Source organism: Erpetoichthys calabaricus, chromosome 6, assembly GCF_900747795.2.
Source record: "Erpetoichthys calabaricus chromosome 6, fErpCal1.3, whole genome shotgun sequence".
Lineage (NCBI taxonomy): Eukaryota > Metazoa > Chordata > Cladistia > Polypteriformes > Polypteridae > Erpetoichthys > Erpetoichthys calabaricus.
The window spans coordinates 152,867,397-152,888,907 of record NC_041399.2 but is presented as its reverse complement, the minus strand read 5'-3'; the positions used below and the strand labels follow the sequence as shown (position 1 = coordinate 152,888,907).

At 37.8% G+C, this 21,511-nt stretch overlaps 2 protein-coding genes across 3 annotated transcripts in view; one reads left to right on the top strand and one right to left on the bottom strand.

The window, feature by feature from the left end:
* Positions 1–16,156, bottom strand: part of ripk1l (receptor (TNFRSF)-interacting serine-threonine kinase 1, like) — a 63,967-nt gene extending 47,811 nt beyond the window's left edge. For both annotated transcript variants that reach the window (XM_028804003.2, XM_051928848.1), the window contains exon 1: positions 16,048–16,156. The gene's annotated coding sequence lies outside the window, so the exon portion shown is untranslated. The remainder of the gene's footprint in view (positions 1–16,047) is intronic.
* The window catches only part of LOC127528357 (uncharacterized), a 62,498-nt gene that overhangs the window by 30,843 nt on the left and 10,144 nt on the right, over positions 1–21,511 (top strand). The gene's annotated exons all lie outside the window — the stretch shown is intronic.

Below are 21,511 nucleotides of genomic sequence, written 5' to 3'. Positions count from 1 at the left end.
AAACTGGAATTCTTAAGAGAGCTACAGTTAGCTTTGAAGTTCAACCCGCTGATTCGGCAGCTGCAAGTACTTCGAAGCAGTCTGATGATTTACAAGCGTAGGGGACCAGGGTGCAGTGACTGATAGGCCTGTTCTTGCAAGAGATAAAGTTAACACTTTAAAAAAAACTCAAAACACCAGTGCTCCACTAAAGAAGAGAAAATATTCTGTTGAATACTTGACATATGGGTTTTCATTCATGGAAGATGAAGACTGTCTGAAAACACTGTGCATTGTTTGTGGAGAGATATTGTCTAACGGTGGCATGATGTGCCATTTTGAGACAAAACATCCAATTTCTAAACAATGTTTGTTTTTTCCAGTGACTATCAAACTGCCCTAATCTAACTTCTTGTTTCTTATCTGCAAACAAAGTCAATGAGAATGCAGTTGAAGCATCATATAGAATAAGTTACCATATTGCTAAAAGCAGTAAAAAATATACAATTGCTGAAAATTTGATAGCTCCTTGTATCAAAGATGCTGTTTACTGTATGTTCGGTGAAGACCACGTCCGAAAAATTAACAATATTCCCTTCTCAAACAATACAGTTTCTCCGAGAATTAAAGACATGTCTGACTACATTGAATCTACAGTAATTGAAAGAATAAAAAGGAGTCCCTTCTTTTCAATACAGGTGGATGAAAGCACTGATGTTTCCAATCTGTCAATTTTGTTCGTTATTGCAAGATATTTAAATGATAACATGGTTTAAGAAAATCTTTACATCTTTCAGTGAGAGGATAGCAAAGTAAAAGGCCAGGACATATTTAATGCCATTAAGTGTTATTTCTGTGAAAAAGAAACCGATTGGGCCAATTGCTGTGGTGTTTGTACGGGTGGTGGAAAATCTATGTCTGGCTGTTATACAGGTTTACGTGGTCACATCAAAGAAGTCGCTCCCCATGTAGCTTGGAGTCATTGCTGTATTCACAGACAAAGCCTAGCGTCCAAACCCCTGCCAGATTCATTGAAGGAAGTGCTCAATCAATCTGCCCAAATTGTTAATTGTACTAAGGCCAATTCAACAAACTCCAGACTATTCAAATCTTTGTGTGAAGAGATGAACAGCCTCCATACTACATTACTTTTACACACAGAAGAGAGGTGGCTTTCACAAGGAAAATTACTCACAAGATTGTTTGAATTGAGACATGAAGTTCAAGTTTTTTTTGGAAGACCATCCTTTTGAGTTGAGCTGTAAGTTTCATGAAAGTGAATGGCTTCAACAGCTTGCATACTTATTTGATATTTTTTCAGAAATAAATAAAGTTAGGATTACAGAACAATTCCATAACCATCTTTAAGGTGTCCGACAAAATCGAGTCTATGATCAAGAAATTTGGATTTTTGGTAATTGTGTGTCAAAAAAGACACTTCACAGTTTCTTATCTGAGAACGAACTGAAATTGTCAAAAGTAGTAAAAAGTAGTATAATAGCACACTTAAAAGGACTTAAGGTGTCATTCAGACAGTTTTTTCTGAAGCAAAATAGTGAAGATTACTGGATTTTAAATCCATTCAACAAATTGTTTTTTCAACAAGTTTAAAAACTATCAATTTTTGAAAAAGAAAAATTGATTGAACTTTCGACTGATTCTTCTTCACAATCTGATTTCAAAAAAAGAAAAGTCATTGACTTGTGGGCAGCAGTGAAAGAAGAGTACCAAGAACTCAGTGAAAGGTAATAAATATTTTATTGCTTTATCACTAACACAGAGCTTGTCAAAAGGTTATATCTGTCTTCTTTTGAACCTTATTCACTCGGATCCATGAAACAAGCTCAAGGATCACATTCAAATTATTAAGAGCCATGTTGGAAGACTTGTATATCAAGATGAATAATTGTTATGTACTTTCATCATAAGTTAATGTGGGTAAAAATTATTTTAATGCTGTTTTTATTTGTTTTGATCTTATGTTAGGCTGCTATTTTAAAAAACAAATAAATTATAAAATGTAAAATCAAAAATAAAAGCCTTTAAATATCATTAGGTTAATTTGAGTCATTTGATTATTTAGCTAACCTAAGAGAATAAAAAAAAAAAAAATTTGTTGAGGGATGGGCGGGGGTAATAAAGAGAGGGGGGATACTCATAAATGAAAAGTCTAATCAAGGGGTACGGGAGAGAAAAAAGGTTGGGAACCACTGGATTAATAAATACATAAAAACACATTTATAATTTACTTCACAGCACATTAAGTATTTTGGTAATTTGATAACAACACACAACCAGGATTCTTTCTTAGAACAGGCAATCTTCTGCTTTTAAGAATACTCACTGATACCAATTAACCAACAAATACACAAGGAGAAAGTGAAAATTCCATACAGTCCCTGACTAAGCTAACAACCAAACCTGTGTACCTGCTGGTGTTATAAGGAAGGAATTCTAGGCCTGTCCTACCACTCCATCCATGTTAAAACATCCATAATAAATATTAACCTAAAATGAAATGCATTCCTAAAAAGTCAGTTAAGTTCTTGCCAGTTCACTGCAGGCTGCACACGTGCAGACTCTTTCTCTCACTACCTATCATTATGCACAAGTATATTGTGCACACATCTTTGTATGGTAATGTATTTATCCTACTTTTATGAAATAATGCAATAAAAATTTTTTGAATGTCAGGAACAAACTTCCTTACTCAAGGACACATGATAAGATAAAACCATAAATTACATAGCCACAGATGGCTGCAATATCGTAACTAAAAACGTAATGAAAATACACACCAGTATTCCATTCTCTTCAACAACATTTTTTGCAAGAAAGATTTTAAAACAGTGTTACAAGGTAGTGTCCATAATGGTGTTTTTTTCTAATATTATAAAATTTAAGTTACTGTATAATCTTTAATCCTTTTCTAAAAACATATGGTAGAAATTATAAAATGTTACAGTGTAATATATTATGTCTTTCTAATATGTACTGTAAAAATGCACTGATTTACTACTTGGTAATAATATTAATATGGAATAATTTTAATATTCTTTTCCTTTTAAGAACTTTATATACCCTATGGTGGTAATGGGTTGTAGACTAACATAATGTGATGTACAAAGGTAGTTTAAAGGCTGACTAAAAGCATTACCTTTTATTTTCTTTCATGCACATCCTACTGTATATATCCCTATTACTAGCACATTGAAATGAATGGAACTCGATTAGAACCCTCCTTTCTTCATCCCATACAGTCTATCAGACTGCACACTTTTCCTCTCCTTTCTTAGTCCCATCAAGATTCTGATAGAGGGAAGGGTAAACCAATCCTGGCCTAACTGGGTACAAAGCAGAAATTGAATCCTGACAGAATCTAGTTCATCAAAGACCCCACTCACAATTTTTTACTCTTTTTATTCTTAACTCTCCAAACCAGAAGCTCACAAAGAAATGAATATTTTATTTAAGTTTAACAATCCTTGTTTTAGTGCAATGGAAACAGCTATGATGTAAGTCAGATTTCCATCCATCCATCTTCCAACCCGCTGAATCGAAACACAGAGACACTGGGGCAAAACACAGGGTGCCAACCCACCGCAGGACACAGCCACACCCACACCCACACACCAAGCACACACTATGCCAATTTAGAATCGCAAATCCACCTAACCTGCATGTCTTTGGATTGTGGGAGGAAATCGGAGCACCCGGAGGAAACCCACGCAGACACGGGGAGAACATGCAAACTCCACGCAGGGAGGACATAGGAAACGAACCCAGGTCTCCTAACTGCGAGGCAGCAGCGCTACCACTGCACCACCGTGCCGCCCCGTCAGATTTCCATGCACGGGAAATGCAATAAAATCAGTAAAGAGAGGCAGGACACCTCATTTAGAGTGTTTGGTCTACTACTACAGTCTTTTTGGGAACAACTTTTGCACTGTTTTTTTGTTTTCCTTAAAAAAAGGTAATATCAGATGGAGTACTGAGACCTCACATTATTATGACAGTAATCTGACCTCTTGTGAGGCAGGGTAAGGGCACATAGCCTTGACCTTGCTACACACCTTTATACAAATTCAAATGTTACAATTTTAGCAAAGGTCCTTAGCTGGGAGACTACAATCTGTAATCACCACACTGGTATGTCCAGACTGATGTAATACACTCTAGATGAGCTTCTGACAATATGTGTAGAACACTACAAATGATGGACAATTCTCTAGCACTCTACTCAAATAATTTTTCTCCCCATAGATGCAGAAAATGTGTTTAAACATGTAAACTGGAATTATGTGCAAAGTGTTGTGTATCACACAGGTTTCAGGACACATTTTACTAAAAATCATAAATGCTGTATGCAAATTCTTTGTCTATTATTCTTAAAAATTTAACATTGTCCTCCTGTTTTGCTGTTAGAAGGAGATTCAGGCAAATATGTCTGTTGTCTCCTCTATTCTCAGTGGAAATCTCTGGACCAACTAGTCCTCAGGCATTGGTATACCTAATCTTACAATGTGACTTATTTGAAATTAACATTAGTGAAAATTAATGATGCTTCAAAGACAACTCTAAATGGAAGACAACCAATCATTAAAAGCTTCTGTAAAGGAGAAGTAAAATGCCCATCATTATTGGTTTATTAAGCTGTGTTACTATGTTTCTGAGGGGAGGATATGAAGGAGGGAAAGATAATTATGTCAGTTATATTTCTTAATTTTATTTACTCATCTTAAAACTGATCAAAAACTGATAACCTGCAAGCTCAGTTCTGTAAGAAATAGTGCCCTTTTTCTCAACAGCAGGAAAATAGGTTTTTCTTAATAGGCACCTGCCAAGCCCTTTCTTACAACAGTATTTAACATAGGCAGACATACATAAATTTTAGATAGACACTTTATTCATCCCCTTGGGGAAATTCAGGTGTCCAGTAGCTCAAACATATAAGTAAAAATTGTAAAAAAGTATTATAAAAGCAACGAGAACAAACATAAATAAATAAATAGTAAAAAGTACAATGGGTCAGTTGTTACAATGTTGGTTGAGAGTTGACCAGGTCATGAATCACTTGCATTGACAATAGCATTATAAAATCTCACAGTAGTAGGAACAAATGATCTTCTAAAGTGTTCTGTTCTGCAGCGCAGTGAGAGAAGACGACTGCTATGTCTACTTCTCTGACCAGGTAAAATGTTGTAGAGAGGTTGACAGCTATTGTCAAGGACAGCCTGTACCTTATTCTCCATACACCTTTCCACCACAGTTCCCAGTGAGTCCACAGTCCTACCCGGCACCAAGCCAGCCTTCTTCACCAGCTGTCTAGACTCTTAGTGTTCTTATCTGACATACGCCTCCCCAACACAGGGCAGCAAAAAAGAGGACATTGGCAACAACTGTCTGATAAAACAAATACAATATTTTGCTTACATATGCTGAATGATCCGAGTCTTCTGAGGAAATAGAGCTATAAAAAACTACATATTAGAAAATACTTGAATATTAGAGAAAATGAACCTAAGTGAGCACAAAACATATAGTTATTCTTTATTCAATGTACAATGTTATTGAACATTCCTATCAATCATGTGAAAAATTGCACTCAGTTTTAATATTTGGTTGCAACATCCTTTATCAGCAATAATTACAACTAAATGCTTCCTATATTTTGATATCAGTCTTTTACATCACTGAAGATGAACATTAGCCTGCTCTTCTTTATGGAATTGCTTTCATTTAAGCACACTAGTAGGTCTGTAAGAATCACTGTTCTTTTCAGGTCCTACCACAGCATCTCTGTTGGTTCAGGTTAGGACATTGATGAGGCCACTCCAAATCTTTCATTTTTCTTTCTTCTGAGCAATTCAGTTGTAGACTTGCTTTTCGTGTTTTAAGTCACTGTCCTGCTGCATATCCCAATTACACTTCTGCATTATGTCACAGACAGATGACTGGACATTCTTCTTAACAATGTTCAAGTAAAGTGCAGAATTTATCATTCCTTCAATAAGGGAAAGTCTTCCTGATTAGGGGTAGGGTTGAGGCATCAAAGCATCCCCACACCTTCACACTACTACTCCCATGTTATATTGCAGATAGGATGTTCCTACTCTCAAATAGAACATTAGCTGTACAACAGACACAGTGGGATCTGTGTCATCCACAGGGTTCTACTTTTGACTTTTCTGTCCACAGAACATTATTCCAGCCGTTTTGTTGGAAATGTGAGACAAGCACTAATGTTACTCTTGCATAGATTAAGCTTCCAACTTGTTACTCTCCTAAGAACAGCATTTTTATTCAGTCTGTTTATTATCATACAGTCATAAACACTGACCTTTGCTAAAGTAATGGCAGCCTAATATTATATAGTATGTTGTCTAAAGATCTGAAGCATTTCATTGTTTTGTTGTACATATTCTGCTTAGGAACCAGACTGAATGGATCAAGCAAAATGTCACTGTTCACTTCCATGGGCTCAAATATGGTATTGTATTTTCATAATGTTTATTGTTCAAATAAATTTAAAATTAAATTGTCGGGGGCATTTTGAGAGCACTCTCTTGTTTTTGTGATTGCACTGTATTGTACTGGATCAAACCATGAATTTTGCAAATCACAACACCCCTAAATTTCCATCCATCCATTTTCCAACCCGCTGAATCCAAACACAGGGTCACGGGGTTCTGCTGGAGCCAATCCCAACCAACACAGGGCACAAGGCAGGAACCAATCCCGGGCAGGGTGCCAACCCACCACAGACCCCTAAATATTACAAAACAAAATTACATATATTTACAGCTTAATGCATTATGTTTAGAATACAGCACCTAGCAAGATGAAACTTGTTGAAGGTAGAGATTGATCATAGATTTATCTAGATATACACACTTTTGTCTGCTGAACAAAATTAGCAGTTTTGGAACTGTGCCAGTTTCATACTTTTCCAGACTACAGGTTAAACTGCAGAGAGGGTGTGAGGTACATGTAACACGCATTTTTTTAATAAGATGCATAGCCTTTTTAAATTAATACCAAAAATCAACAAAAATGTATTGGACAAAATACTTCTATGACTACAATAAAAATAACAAAAATAATAAGTTCTAAATTACTTGCCAATAGAAGCAGTACAAACACCAACATTGTGCAGACTTACAATACAGCCAATTAAAAACTGTAAAATTCAGAGATATACTGAATCATAATATGCAGATAATACAGTTGTGAAGTTGTTTTTATTTTAACATGAATTCTGAGCACATACTTTTCATTATATGCAATATAGCTTACTAGGTCTTGATTCATTTATGGAGTTTGTTTCCTTTTCAGATCATATCTAGTTATGTGATTTTCTTCTTGAGTTGGTGTGGCAGAGGTGGCCGACTACAACCTCTGCATGAATGACTCTGGTGGCTTATAAATAACTTGGATCGGGGATTTATTTAGATATCACAACCAGTTATCGGATGATTCAATAGGAAAAAATATAAAATATACACATTTACATCATTCTGTAAAGGTAAATTTAAAAACAGGACATTAATCAGCAATTGAAGTCACATAGAATGTTTCTCTGTTTTAAGACAGACAATTTTGTAAATCTGCCAATGCTTATGTTTTTGAAATATCTCAATCTCAACTGAACTCTTCTGTCCTCTGGGAGCAGAGTTATTTAATGCGGACAGATAATCATGACAATAGCTGCTTTTTGTACTTTATGTAAATGCATCTAAAAAAAAGTTGGTTACATGTTTCTTACTGTCATAGCAATTACCCAATAAAGCACAAACTGACACAGTGCTTCACACAATTTGCTGCATTTTCAAATGAAATATATTCATTGAACTCCAATGAATCTGTGCTTATATCATGACACCATACCAAACCATGTTATTTGACCTTGGCTTCAACTAGACTAAAGGCAGAGTGCTGTGCTGTGCATGTTTAATCTACCCATAAGCCATCACAAACGTGTTGTATTGTGTCTGCTTCTATCCATTGTGGTTACAACATAATTTTCAAATTGCCTTTACTTTTTGACTTACACTTGCATGTACAATGGATGTGGCAGCAGACACTCTAAAATATGTAGCACCCATCTGCCTGCAAATGGATGTAATCTCTTCAAATCTTATACATTTTGCAGCCCAGTAATACTTTACCTCAGACAGAGACACAAAAAGTTACCATTAAACTACTCACACGATAGCATAAACAGTAACACAACATGGCCAAGATCATACATAACACATTCATAAAACAGCATCGATTTGCTTTCTAACAGGGCTTCTCCCAGCTTGAGCAACAGGAGAGTTGGTGCCCATCCCGACTGCATTGGGTAAGTATTTTGCATTCAATAAGTGAAAAAAATCCTAGCTTAAAAAAAGTTCAGTCATGTAGCTTTAAAATTATATGCAGTATTTGTATTTTATGCCAGGATAAATCTTGACAAATAATTTGGCAAAGACTCCCATTTTAAATGTTTAATGCTGCTGACTCCCATTGGAGTGAATGACAAAGATTTCATTCTATATCCTATCAAACATGTCCTTCACACTATCAGCAGAATAAAATTTATCAAACCACTTTAAAATAGTGTTACAAGAAGGAGTTCTTCCTTGTCAAGGCACATTAAACTTAATATGAAATTTACTTTGCACATCTGTTACAGATTTGGCTTTAATATACTGACTATTGCAACAGCGTACACACGATAAGCCACCAACCAGCTGTTCATTGCCACTGTCACAGCATTTAGTGTACAATGCGACCGTAGTAATATATACCTCACTCTGTTCATAGAGGCCTCCCTTATTATCATTTTGACATTTCAAACTAGCACCAAGGTCCCTTCTCCTTACAAGCTTGTCTGTCATTTCATTCTCTCTTCTCCCAACTCGTATAATTCACTTTCCATAAATACCATGCATTGTTTTATTTATTTATTCATTTTTTTTCAGACAGATTTATTTTTCCTTTTAACTACACTATGAATGAATGAAAAAGAATGAGATATGTTGTTCTCCATCACAGCATCTCAGGATGAGGTGCATTTATTATTAAGTATGCTATTAGACGGCATAACAGATTGCATGCCCAGTTTTGGCAAGAGAGCAGGGAGAAGAGCAGTCCACTGTGCATTCATAATTTGTGACAGAAAGAAGAATGCTGGGCCAAACTAATGCTGCATTTATGTACTGTTGGACAGAAGGCAAATTAGTTTCCAAATTGGAAATTGCATGTCAAAACCCTACAAACTTGGAGCTATGAGTCAGACAAACTGGGGAACACAAAACGTACTAAATTCTACCATTTGTGAGGAACGCAGACCTTTCACCTTGAGCAATTCCAAAAAATAAAAAATATAACCTGGTCAGCCAGAAATGCAATTTTTGTGTTAGATCTGCATTTGGTGAGAAGTGATACACATTTAATATGTTTAGTTTGTTCTTTGTTATCACAAAACAAAAATACAGTTTACTGTACACAGAATTATTTTTTTGCAGACCAAGTAATAAAGCAACAGCAACCCCAAAAAGTCCAACCAGGAACTCACATGAATTCAGTGAAGATGGAAGATGAAATGTCACAAGTTGGAGCTCCAAAACCTTTAACAGTATGTGAGTGCAACCTTAAATACAGAACCGCCGGCTGCCACAGAAGTCAGACAGTGTCTGAAATCAGCTAGGCTGCATGCCAACTACACAACCACAGGGAGAACATTACACTTGGTATTTTCAGTTTGAGGATTATTGTAATCAGCTACTTTTCCCATACATCTCTAAGTTTTCCTAAACACCTATATCCAGTATTTTGCTATTGGGAGCCAGGATCTATAAAGGCACAAGATGCAAGACACACTTATGTACAGAGCTATACTCACTTATGTCAGGAAAATTTTAAATCACCTATTGATGTGACAGCATTGACAAAGTTAGTGGCCATTGAAAACTGGAGTCATTGGAGACAACAATGCAAACATGGTGTGATTTCTTTCTTTTTTTATAAGAAAATATTGATTTGAAGTGAAGACTATCTGGTCTGTCATGACACAAGCACCAGATCCTTCATTTGTGATCCTTCCATTAACACACAATTAATAATGGAGCATTAAACATATCACACCACCAGAATGGACTATTTCCTTTTACTCCACTTGTACTTAAAAACCTGATACATCTCTTAGATGCTAATGAAAATAGCAGCTTCTATCCATTGTGGTTACAACATAATTTTCAAATTGCCTTTACTTTTTGACTTATATTTGCATGTACAATTGGTGTGGCAGCAGACACTCTAAAATATGTAGTACCCATCTGCCTGCAAATGGATGTAACTTCTTCAAATCTTATACATTTTGCAGCCCAATAATACTTTACCTCAAACAGACACAAAAAGTTTGTATTAAACCACTCACACGATAGCATAAACAGTAACACAACATGGCCAAGATCATACATTACATATTCATAAAACAGCATCGATTCGTTTTCTAACAGGGCTCCTCCCAGCTTGAGCAACAGGAGAGTTGGTGCCCATCCTGACTGCACTGGGTAAGTATTTTGCATTCAATAAGTGAAAAAAAATCCTAGCTTAAAAAAGTTCAGTCACGTAGCTTTAAAATTACATGCAGTATTTGTATTTTATGCCAGGATAAATCTTGACAAATAATTTGGCAAAGAGTCCCATGTTAAATGTTTAATGCTGCTGGCTCCCATTGGAGTGAATGACAAAGATTTCATTCTATAGCCTATCAAACATGTCCTTCACACTATCAGCAGAATAAAATTATTTTTCTGTGTTCTTTTTTTTTGTCATGAATTGACTTGTTTTTTATATAGCAAGCAAATTTTTTTCAGTGTATTACAAGATATTTTTTAAATCTCATGAAGCTACTCATACCTATGATCACTGTAAGTATAAAGGTGTCACCTGATTCAAGCGCTATTCACTGATGCTTAGTAAGGCAATATTCACACTTCTGCATCTGGATACAGCACGAAATTTACAGTTAAATCTAAAACACTCTATAGTTCCCATTAATATCACTGTCAAGAAGCAGGAAACCACATAATATGGAACGCCCAGTCCTTGCACTTCCCTAGCAAAAAAAAAATCTTTTTTCTCTCCTGTTTTCCATAGATATGGCTAAGTACATACACACTCCAAGGTTCCATGGAGTTCCTGCAAGTTCAGTGTAGTGAGTCTATACTGTATTGCCTTCTGAGGCTACAACACTTGTCTGTGAGTCTTCCCATTGAACATAAAACAAGGTAGTGGGCTTTTCACATATATGCAAGTAAAAACACAAGAAAAAATGTGTGTGCATTAACACAAACCAAAACAGGCTCTCTCTGCATGCTCACAGGTGAAAATTAAGCTCAAAAGTACTATTTTCAAAATGTCAGGAGACACATAAAGTAGCATATATTCAACATGGTGCTAATTCAGATCAAAAAGTGACTATACACTAAAAACAGCCAACAATAAGTGGTATCTTGCTAGTGTACCGTATTCAATGTAAAACACCCACTTCCAGCCCTCAAACTTTTTTTTTTTAAACATACTTTAGATAAAATGACTGGATGATATTAAATAACTGCATTTTCTTACTCAGAAACTTTGCAAGAGACCACCTCCAGCTAGCTACATAGTACTGAGTTATTGAAATGGAACACATCAAAAAATATACTGCCAAATAGTGAAAGGTTTAGTAATTTATCACATTTTATACAGCCTTCCCAGATACTGTCGCAGAATTAGAATTACTGTCAAATAAAAAATATTATATGAAGAATTTGAAAGCATAACATTTTCACATGCAGGCAAAAGGCAAGTTTAACTTTTTGTAGATACTGAAATCCAAAGACAAATATAAAATGTATGTCTTATTTCAACAAAAAAAGAAATGGACAACATCAATTCCTCTAAAAGAGAAAAGATGCTCTGCATCGTTGCAGTTTTACGATTAAAGAAGTGGCCGCAGACACTCTAAAATTGTATTGTAAAAATACTTTCAAATCTCTTCCAAGTTTTCATGCAAAACAGTAGCCTTGTTTATCTTAAAAAAAACAGCAACAATAACAGCACTTCTACTGGAGGATGTTTTAAAAATATGTTAAGACTTATGGGTGCAGTGGCAACACTGCTGTTTCACAGTAAGAAGAGCAGGATTCGCACTGTTCGCTGTGTCCTTGTGGGTACCATTAATTTTCTACATTAAATTTTGTGATTCAGTGTGTATTTACTTCATGATTAATGCATTAATTTTATAATTACATCTTTTATTGTTAGTTGAAATTAAATCACAATTAATCTTTGATTCCCAATCCTAGTGTGTGTATATATATATTTATAAATACAATATAATACATACATATGTATGCATACAGTACTGTGCAAAAGTTTTAGGCAGGTGTGAAAAAATGCTGTAAACAAAGAATGCTTTCAGAAATATAAATAATGATTGTTTATTTTTATCAATTTACAAAATGCAAAGTGAGTGAACAAATCATATCAATATTTGGTGTTACTACCTTTTGCCTTCAAATCAGCATCAATTCTTATAGATACACTTGCAGGGATTTTGTCAGGGATTTTGTAGGATTATAGTCAGGTGTATGATCAACCAATTCTACCAAACAGGTGCTAATGATCATCAATGTCACATGTAGGTTGAAACACAGTCATTAACTGAAACAGAAACAGCTGTGTAGGAGGCTTAAAACTGGGTGAGGAACAGCCAAACTCTGCTACCAAGGTGAGGTTGTGGAAGACAGTTTCATGTCATGGCAAGATTGAGTACAGCAACAAGACACAAGGTAGTTATACTGCATCAGCAAGGTCTCTCCCAGACAAAGATTTCAAAGCAGACTGGGGTTTCAAGATGTGCTGTTCAAGCTCTTTTGAAGAAGCACAAAGAAACGGGCAACGTTGAGGATCATAGACGCAGTGGTCGGCCAAGGAAACTTAGTGCAGCAGATGATCAAGCTTATTACCCTTCGAAATCGGAAGATGTCCAGCAGTGCCATCAGCTCAGAACTGGCAGAAACCAGTGGGACCCAGGTATACCCATCTACTGTCCGGAGAAGTCTGGCCAGAAGTGGTCTTCATGGAAGAGTTGCAGCCAAAAAGCCATACCTCTGACGTGGAAACAAGGCCAAGCAACTCAAGTATGCACGAAAACATAGGAACTGGGGTGCAGAAAAATAGCAGCAGGTGATCTGGACCAGAGGTTCTCAGTGTTGGTCCTGGGGGCCCACTATGGCTGCAGGTTTTTGTTCCAACCAGCTTCTATTTTTAATTGGACTCCTGGGCTAATTAAGTGAACTGTTATTTGTCAAATTCTGTGTTTTGGGGAAAAATGTAGAAATTAGAAAACTAAGTTTGGTATATTAAAATGTACCAAGCAGTTATATTGGAATAATGTATTTTGTTTTCTTTTTAACAATATGTTCATCTTGATTTTCATTCTGCTTTTTGCAGAGTGTTCTAATTGTTTAATTAATTCATTATTTTCTAATTAGTGGGTCTAACGCTGAAGTAGTTGCTGCCTTGTTGTTTGCCTGGCTGTCTGCTCCACTGGTTCTCATTATTAGGATACAATGAAGGAAGCAAACTGCACAGAGAAAGGGCAAAATAGAATGAAATCAACAAAAGGTTGTTAAGCATTTAAATCTCTAGCAAATGCAGAAATATTCCTAAATGTCTTATAAATGTAAAACATGCTGTGGTGCTTTCTTAATGAAGAATAAGTGAAGAGAAAAAAAAAAAAAGTCTGCTAATTAATTTAGCTCAGTGTTATCAGATGTTGTCACTGATTAGGAATCTGGTTGGAACAAAAACCTGAAGCCACAGTGGGCCCCCAGGACCGACATTGAGAACCCCTGCTCTGGACTGATGAGTCAAAATTTGAAATATTTGGCTGTAGCAGAAGGCAATTTGTTCGTCGAAGGGCTGGAGAGGGGTACAATAATGAGTGTCTGCAGGCAACAGTGAAGCATGGTGGAGATTCCTTGAACGTTTGGGGCTGCATTTCTGCAAATGGAGTTGGAGATTTGGTCAGGATTAATGGTGTTCTCAATGCTGAGAAATACAGACAGATACTTATCCATCATGCAATACCATCAGGGAGGCGTATGATTGGCCCCAAATTTATTCTGCAGCAGGACAACGACCCCAAACATACAGCCTTCAGTGTAAAGAAGAACAAGAAGTCCCGGAAGTGATGGTATGGCCCCCACAGAGCCCTGATCTCAACATGTGTCTGGGATTACATGAAGAGACAGAAGGATGTGAGGAAGCCTACATCCACAGAAGATCTGTGGTTAGTTCTCCAAGATGTTTGGAACAACCTACCAGCCGAGTTCCTTCAAAAACTGTGTGCAAGTAATAATAATAATAGTAATAATAATTCATGACATTTATATAGCGCTTTTCTCAGTACTCAAAGCGCTATCCACACAGGGAGGAACCGGGAAGCAAACCCACAATCTTCCACAGTCTCCTTACTGCAAAGCAGCAGCACTACCACTGCGCCACCTGTGAGGACAAGTGTACCTAGAAGAATTGATGCTGTTTTGAAGGCAAAGGTTGGTCACACCAAATACTGATTTTAATTTAGATTTCTCTTTTGTTCATTCACTGCATTTTGTTGATTGATGAAAATAAATGATTAACACTTAACACATTTTTGAAAGCATTCTTTGTTTACAGCATTTTTTCACACCTGCCTAAAACTTTTGCACAGTACTGTATATTTATAAATACAATATAACACACATACGTATACATACACACACATATATATATATATATATATATATATATATATATATATATATATACACACACACACATATATATACAAACAAACACATACACTTAAGGTCAAAAGTGTTATAAAATGTATTCACTGTGCAATATTCATACAAATTTTAAAGTAGTTTCTGAGAACAAAATGAAATAACAGATGATTTAAAATGAATCTTTGACTAATACACAGTTCCATTTGGATACTTAAAGATATTTAAATTCAGAATTGTTCTCTATTTTTATCCATGCCATTTAGTTTTTTTAATTGCACTTTACTTGTAATTAGTCTATAAGGGCCTCCACGGGTAAATATGTTTTATACGAATAACTTGTGTAGTGAAAAATCAAGCAAAATGACACCTTTTATTAGCTAACTAAAAAGATTACAATATGCAAGCTTTCGAGGCAACGCAAGCCCCTTCTTCAGGCAAGATGTAATCTTGAGTTGCCTCGAAAGCTTGCATATTGTAATCTTTTTAGTTAGCCAATAAAGGGTGTCATTTTGCTTGACTTTTCACTACATTCATAATGGCTAACACTGTACAACACCCTAGTACTACGAATAACTTGAAATTCTAACATTAAACTCTATGAATTAAAGCTTTCCAGAAAAATGCACGGGGGAGATTGTTTCCACTTAGCCATATTTGGTATCAGTTTCAAATATAATGAGATGCTTTTGATTTCACAATCCTGAAGTGATGACCCATTTTTCATTTTCAGCTGTAAACTTTTTCTCGCCATTGAGTATCTACATTTTTTAACATGACGTTTAGTCTGGATGCGTGATAAGGCGCCAGTCTTACTTCTTTAAATATCTTGTGCCAAAATATGGTAGGATAACTAGCACCACAAAATTCTGAGTGTGTTTACGATGAGAAATATGTTATAACAACGCAGAAAAAAAGAAATCACTGAAACCAGGCCGGTAATGCGGAGAAAGTAAAGCCAACAGAACTACAACAAACAAAAGTGAAGTCATATAAGCAGATCGAGAGTCAACCTGCTTCCTTGCTTTATATGAAAGACAAACTAGTTAATAAGAGAAGTTTGTCCAAACCAGGAACTTCCAGGAAAATATATAAAGGACAACCGTAAGCAGCTGTACACTGTGGCGGCTTCAGGAACCCATGGGAAAATAAAAAATCATCTAGGAATATTAAAGCGGCAAAGAAAAATGTAATCCCGTTACAGATTTAATTAGTAACAATGCTGATGAAAGGGCACAGTAATAATAATCTTACCAACCTGAAATAATGCTGTCAATTTATTTTCTTCAATGAAACCAAACTTCCGCAAACTTCTCGTCGCCTCACACTTCTGCAGTCGACCTCGAAACAGAAAGTTTCCACGAGCATAAGTCTCCGCGAAAACCAGAGCAATCGAATACCGAGCTACGGATTCCTGTCACCGCAAGCAAGTCGAGCGTTTGGTAGTTCATCACCGCTGGAATTCCGGAGTATCTGGGGTTGCTTTAGTCTACAAATTGTTATCCTTCCTAACTTTACTACAGAGGTGGACATCGTACGGAATAGCAATATTTAGTGTTTGACTGGGGAAGTGCTTGAAATGTTTAACGATTTTTAAAATATAGCAATGTTAGTATGCAATAACATAAAAACAGAGGAGTCTCTTCTAAACACCATTATGGACATGCTTTTCTGTGATCGTTATGTAGATTGGGGAACCCCTGTAACTGGCTGCGTCTAAAATGATTATGTCTGTTCTATAGGATAGATAGATAGATACTTTATTAATCCCAATGGGAAATTCACATTCTCCAGCAGCAGCATACTGATACAATAAATAATATTAAATTAAAGAATGATAATAATGCAGGTGAAAAAGAGACAATAACTTTGTAAAATGTTAAATGTTAACGTTTACCCAAACCCCCCCCCCCCCGGGTGGAAATGAAGAGTCGCATAGTTTGGGGGAGGAACGATCTACTCAATCTGTCAGTGGAGCAGGACAGTGACAGCAGTCTGTCGCTGAAGCTGCTCTTCTGTCTGGAGATGACACTGTTTAGTGGATGCAGTGGATTCTCCATAATTGATAGGAGCCTGCTGAGCGCCCTTCGCTCTGCCACAGATGTTAAACTATCCAGCTCCATGCCAACAATAGAGCCTGCCTTCCTCACCAGTTTGTCCAGGCGTGAGGCGTCTTTCCTCTTAATGCTGCCTCCCCAGCACACCACCGCGTAGAAGAGGGCGCTCGCCACAACTGTCTGATAGAACATCTGCAGCATCTTATTGCAGATGTTGAAGGACGCCAGCCTTCTAAGGAAGTATAGCCGGCTCTGTCCTTTCTTGCACAGCGCATCAGTATTGGCAGTCCAGTCTAATTTATCATCCAGCTGCACTCCCAGATATTTATAGGTCTGCACCATCTGCACACAGTCACCTTTGATGATCGCGGGGTCTATGAGGGGTCTGGGCCTCCTAAAATCCACCACCAGCTCCTTGGTTTTGCTGGTGTTCAGTTGTAGGTGGTTTGAGTCGCACCATTTAACAAAGTCATTGATTAGGTCCCTATACTCCTCCTCCAGCCCATTCCTGATGCAGCCCACGATAGCAGTGTCATCAGCGAACTTTTGCACATGGCAGGACTCCGAGTTAAATTGGAAGTCCAATGTATATAGGCTGAAAAGGACCGGAGAAAGTACAGTCCCTTGTGGCGCTCCTGTGTTGCTGACCACAATGTCAGACGTGCAGTTCCCAAGACGTACATACTGAAGTCTGTCTTTAAGATAGTCCACGATCCATGCCACTAGGTATGAATCTAATCCCATCTCTGTCAGCTTGTCCCTAAGGAGCAGAGGTTGGATTGTGTTGAAGGCGCTAGAGAAGTCTAGAAACATAATTCTTACAGCACCACTGCCTCTGTCCAAGTCAGAGAGAGATCTGTGTAGCATATAGATGATGGCATCCTCCGCTCCCACCTTCTCCTGATATGCAAACTGCAGAGGGTCGAGGGCGTGTTGAACCTGTGGTGAAGCAGCAGCCTCTCCATGGTCTTCATCACATGTGATGTCAAAGCAACAGGCCGAAAGTCATTCAGCTCACTAGGACGTGATACCTTTGGGACTGGGGTGATACAAGATGTTTTCCAAAGCCTTGGGACTCTCCCCTGTTCCAGGCTCAGGTTGAAGATGCGCTGTAGAGGACCCCCCAGCTCCGATGCACAGACCTTCAGCAGTCGTGGCGATACTCCATCTGGACCCGCTGCTTTACTGGCACGAAGACTCCTCAGCTCTCTGCTCACTTGCGCTGTTGTAATTATGGGTGGGGATGTCTCTCCTATGCTGGTATCAGCAGAAGGATGTGTGGAGGGTGCAGTACTTCGAGGTGAGAGTGAGAGTGGGTTAGGGTGGTCAAACCTGTTAAAGAAGTTGTTCATTTGGTTTGCTCTCTTCACGTCTCTCTCGATGGTGGTACCCCGCTTCGAGCTGCAGCCAGTGATGATCTTCATCCCATCCCACACTTCCTTTATGCTGTTATTCTGCAACTTCTGCTCCAGCTTTCTCCTGTACTGCTCCTTCGCCGCCCTGAGCTGCACTCGGAGTTCCTTCTGCACGCGCTTGAGCTCATGCTGATCACCGTCTTTAAAAGCCCTTTTCTTCTGTTTCAAAATTAATTCAAAATTAATTTTAACATATGTTAAAATGCATGTCTAGATATCTTATTATGTATTTTGGGATATTCCATAAGTGTTAATTTGGCTTACCATAGCAAAAAAGTAGTTTTAATAATCAATATATTTAGAAGTGCTACTGAATACATACTGTATGCAGAAACACGGAAGTAACTGCATTTGTGAACTTAATTAAAATTATAGGTATCCTGGACTGACATACAGTAAGCGTAAAACAAAGGTAGCAAAAATAATGTTAACAATCTGTAGTCTCACTACTATTATACAGCATGATCCTGGCAGGGGTTTTTAGTTTTGTTCAGTAGGCAGCGTGCAGAAACGACTTGCACATATATATGCCCCTAATATATTTATAATAATATTGCAACAGTGCTGGACAAGATGCATCAGCCAGGGATGAATCACCAAAAGAATCAGCTGGCATTACATCAATGGCAGAGAAAGAGAGAGAGAGAGGTTGGGAGCATGTGCTGATAGTGTGTTGCTTCACACACCACATGCTGAACCACATGCTGAACCACCTGGATTGGGACCCGAGTGCAGCGGGTGACATCTCAGCACCACAGTGGAACAGTGTGAGCCTTTTTTGACGGTGGCTGGAGTGCCAATCCTGTCACCAACCGGCAAGTTTACCCTGTGAAAAAAATGGCAGCTTTGCGCAATTGCATGTGCTTTATACAATTAGTGTGGCAAAATGCATGCAGTCCTTTTAAGGATAGTTAGCTACCTCAAAGAGCCATGCAAAGAGCAAAGAATCTATCCATTGTGGTTCTCAGCGCTGATGCTACATTGGTGTCAGGAGTGGGACATGAATAGACCTACAGTCCAATTTACCACAGCACTGAGTGCTTTGGAGAGCTAAAACGAACCTGCTTGGCTCTTTGGAGGAGGTTCTGGAAAGTCTCAAGGCTCAGAACCATATCTGGAGTGCCGTTTGCAGCAACAGTACAGGGATTGAGACAGCTGACACCTCTGCAGCTCCACCACCACTTCTCCATCTAAAAAGTTGATTAGCCCAGGTGCACAGACACTGGCGGAACCTCAGGATCATGAAGATGGGGAAAAGTGTGGCAGATTGAATTGATACAGAAGCAGGGCTGGTGGTAAAAATGCACAGGCAAAGTACACGGCAGATTGTAGAGGTCTTGTGAAGCAGCGCCAATTCAGTAAAGGAAAACAGCAAAGAGACCGGCACATCTACATCTCCAAATAATGACATTCACCTACTTGCCTACTGCTGACCAGCACTGAAAACCCCTGCTGCACCAAACAACAGCACAGCACTTAACATCCTGGTTGTGCCACCTGCCAGTGCAGCACTCAACATCCCTGCTACACCATCTGATACACAGCGTTCCCAAATGCTGCTAATGTGCCCTTGTCACCTGCTGCATGACCAAAGTGGAAGAGAAGACCACCTCGCTGTTTTGAAAAGTTTGTGCGCTATTGCAAAATGTTGGAAGTGGCCGCTGGGGACAGAGACTTTGAAGGTAAGGTTATGAGATGGCACTGGACAAGTTACATGAGCCAGGGATGAATCACCAAGGGAATCAGTTGGCTTTACATTATCAATAGCAGGACCACCTATAAAAATGGCAACTCTGAACATTCAGACAAGCTTTTTCCAACTAGTGTGGCAAAAGTCAAGCAGACCTTTTAAGGATAGCAAGCCACCTCAAAGAGCCATGCAAAGAGCAGAGAATCTATCCATTGCTGTGCTCGGCACCAGTGCCACAGTATAATTAATGAGTTTCATTGGTATCTCCACTAAATGCTGCAACAATTATTATTAATCCATTCACTTTCTGAACACACTTTCTCTTTACGGAGTTAAAGGACAAGTATTATGGCATAATGGTGTGCCAGACAGGATATCATTCTAGTGTGAACTCCAGTCCACTTCAGAACTCACTCATATATACTACTGCACTCTTCCACACTAGAGCAGTTAAGAGTGAACAATTATAATACATATTCAGATATTTGGTATGATGGGGAAAACGGATGTACTCTGGACAAAGAAATACATATTAGAGGTGAGAATATGCATATTGACCTATTGAAAAAGATGAACTGGATATCAAATCCAGATGTATGACCAGTTTCTGTACATTCCAAAAGAATGATTTTTAAAATGAGTTCATGTCCATAAGGCATCAAGAGTGTACAGGGTGTCATAAGGTTGCTAAATACCGAGTCAAAATTATGAATAAGTAGTATATGTTTTTGAAAATATATATACATCATATATACTGTTTATAATGTAATTTTAAACTATGGAGCAGAGTCAATGTGTCTTTGTCCCAAATATTGTGGAGGATATTCTGTATATACTGTATATATGCATGTGTGTGTGCATGTGTATATGTTTGTATAAATATCTATATGTAGATTTACACACACACACACCTAATATGCTGTTGCTCCTCTGTGTGCTGCCAAAACAGGTCTGACCCTCTGGAGCATGGATTCAGAATATTAGCAGTAGCTTCTCTGACTCTTGTAAGTTGTGAGGTGGAACTGCTGCAGATTGGATTAGTTGTTCCAACACATCTCATAGATGTTTAATAAGGTGTGTCCTGCGGTGGGTTGGCACCCTGCCCAGGATTGTTTCCTGCCTTGTGCCCTGTGTTGGCTGGGATTGGCTCCAGCGGACCCCCGTGACCCTGTGTTCGGATTCAGCGGGTTAGAAAATGGATGGATAGATGGAGATCTTTGGAATTTGGAAGCCTCAACCCTTAAGTGTAGTTTATACGTGTAAATAACAAGGAACATCATAAATACACTGACAGAAGTTACATAAAATATACTATACTTAATAAACAAGACATTAATTGTATTAATTTTAATGAAAGAATGACATAATACAGAAAAGAATAAAACAAAAATATAATTAATTACAAAATGTACAAAATTATACTAAAAAAAAGCGAAAAGAATAAAGAACACCTCAGCCAGGGGTGAAATCTGGCTAAACCATATCAAACATCAGGAACAGTGGCAACACAATGTTGTGTTTTATCTCACAAGTGGCCAAGGTGGTGTGAGGCACCAAAAT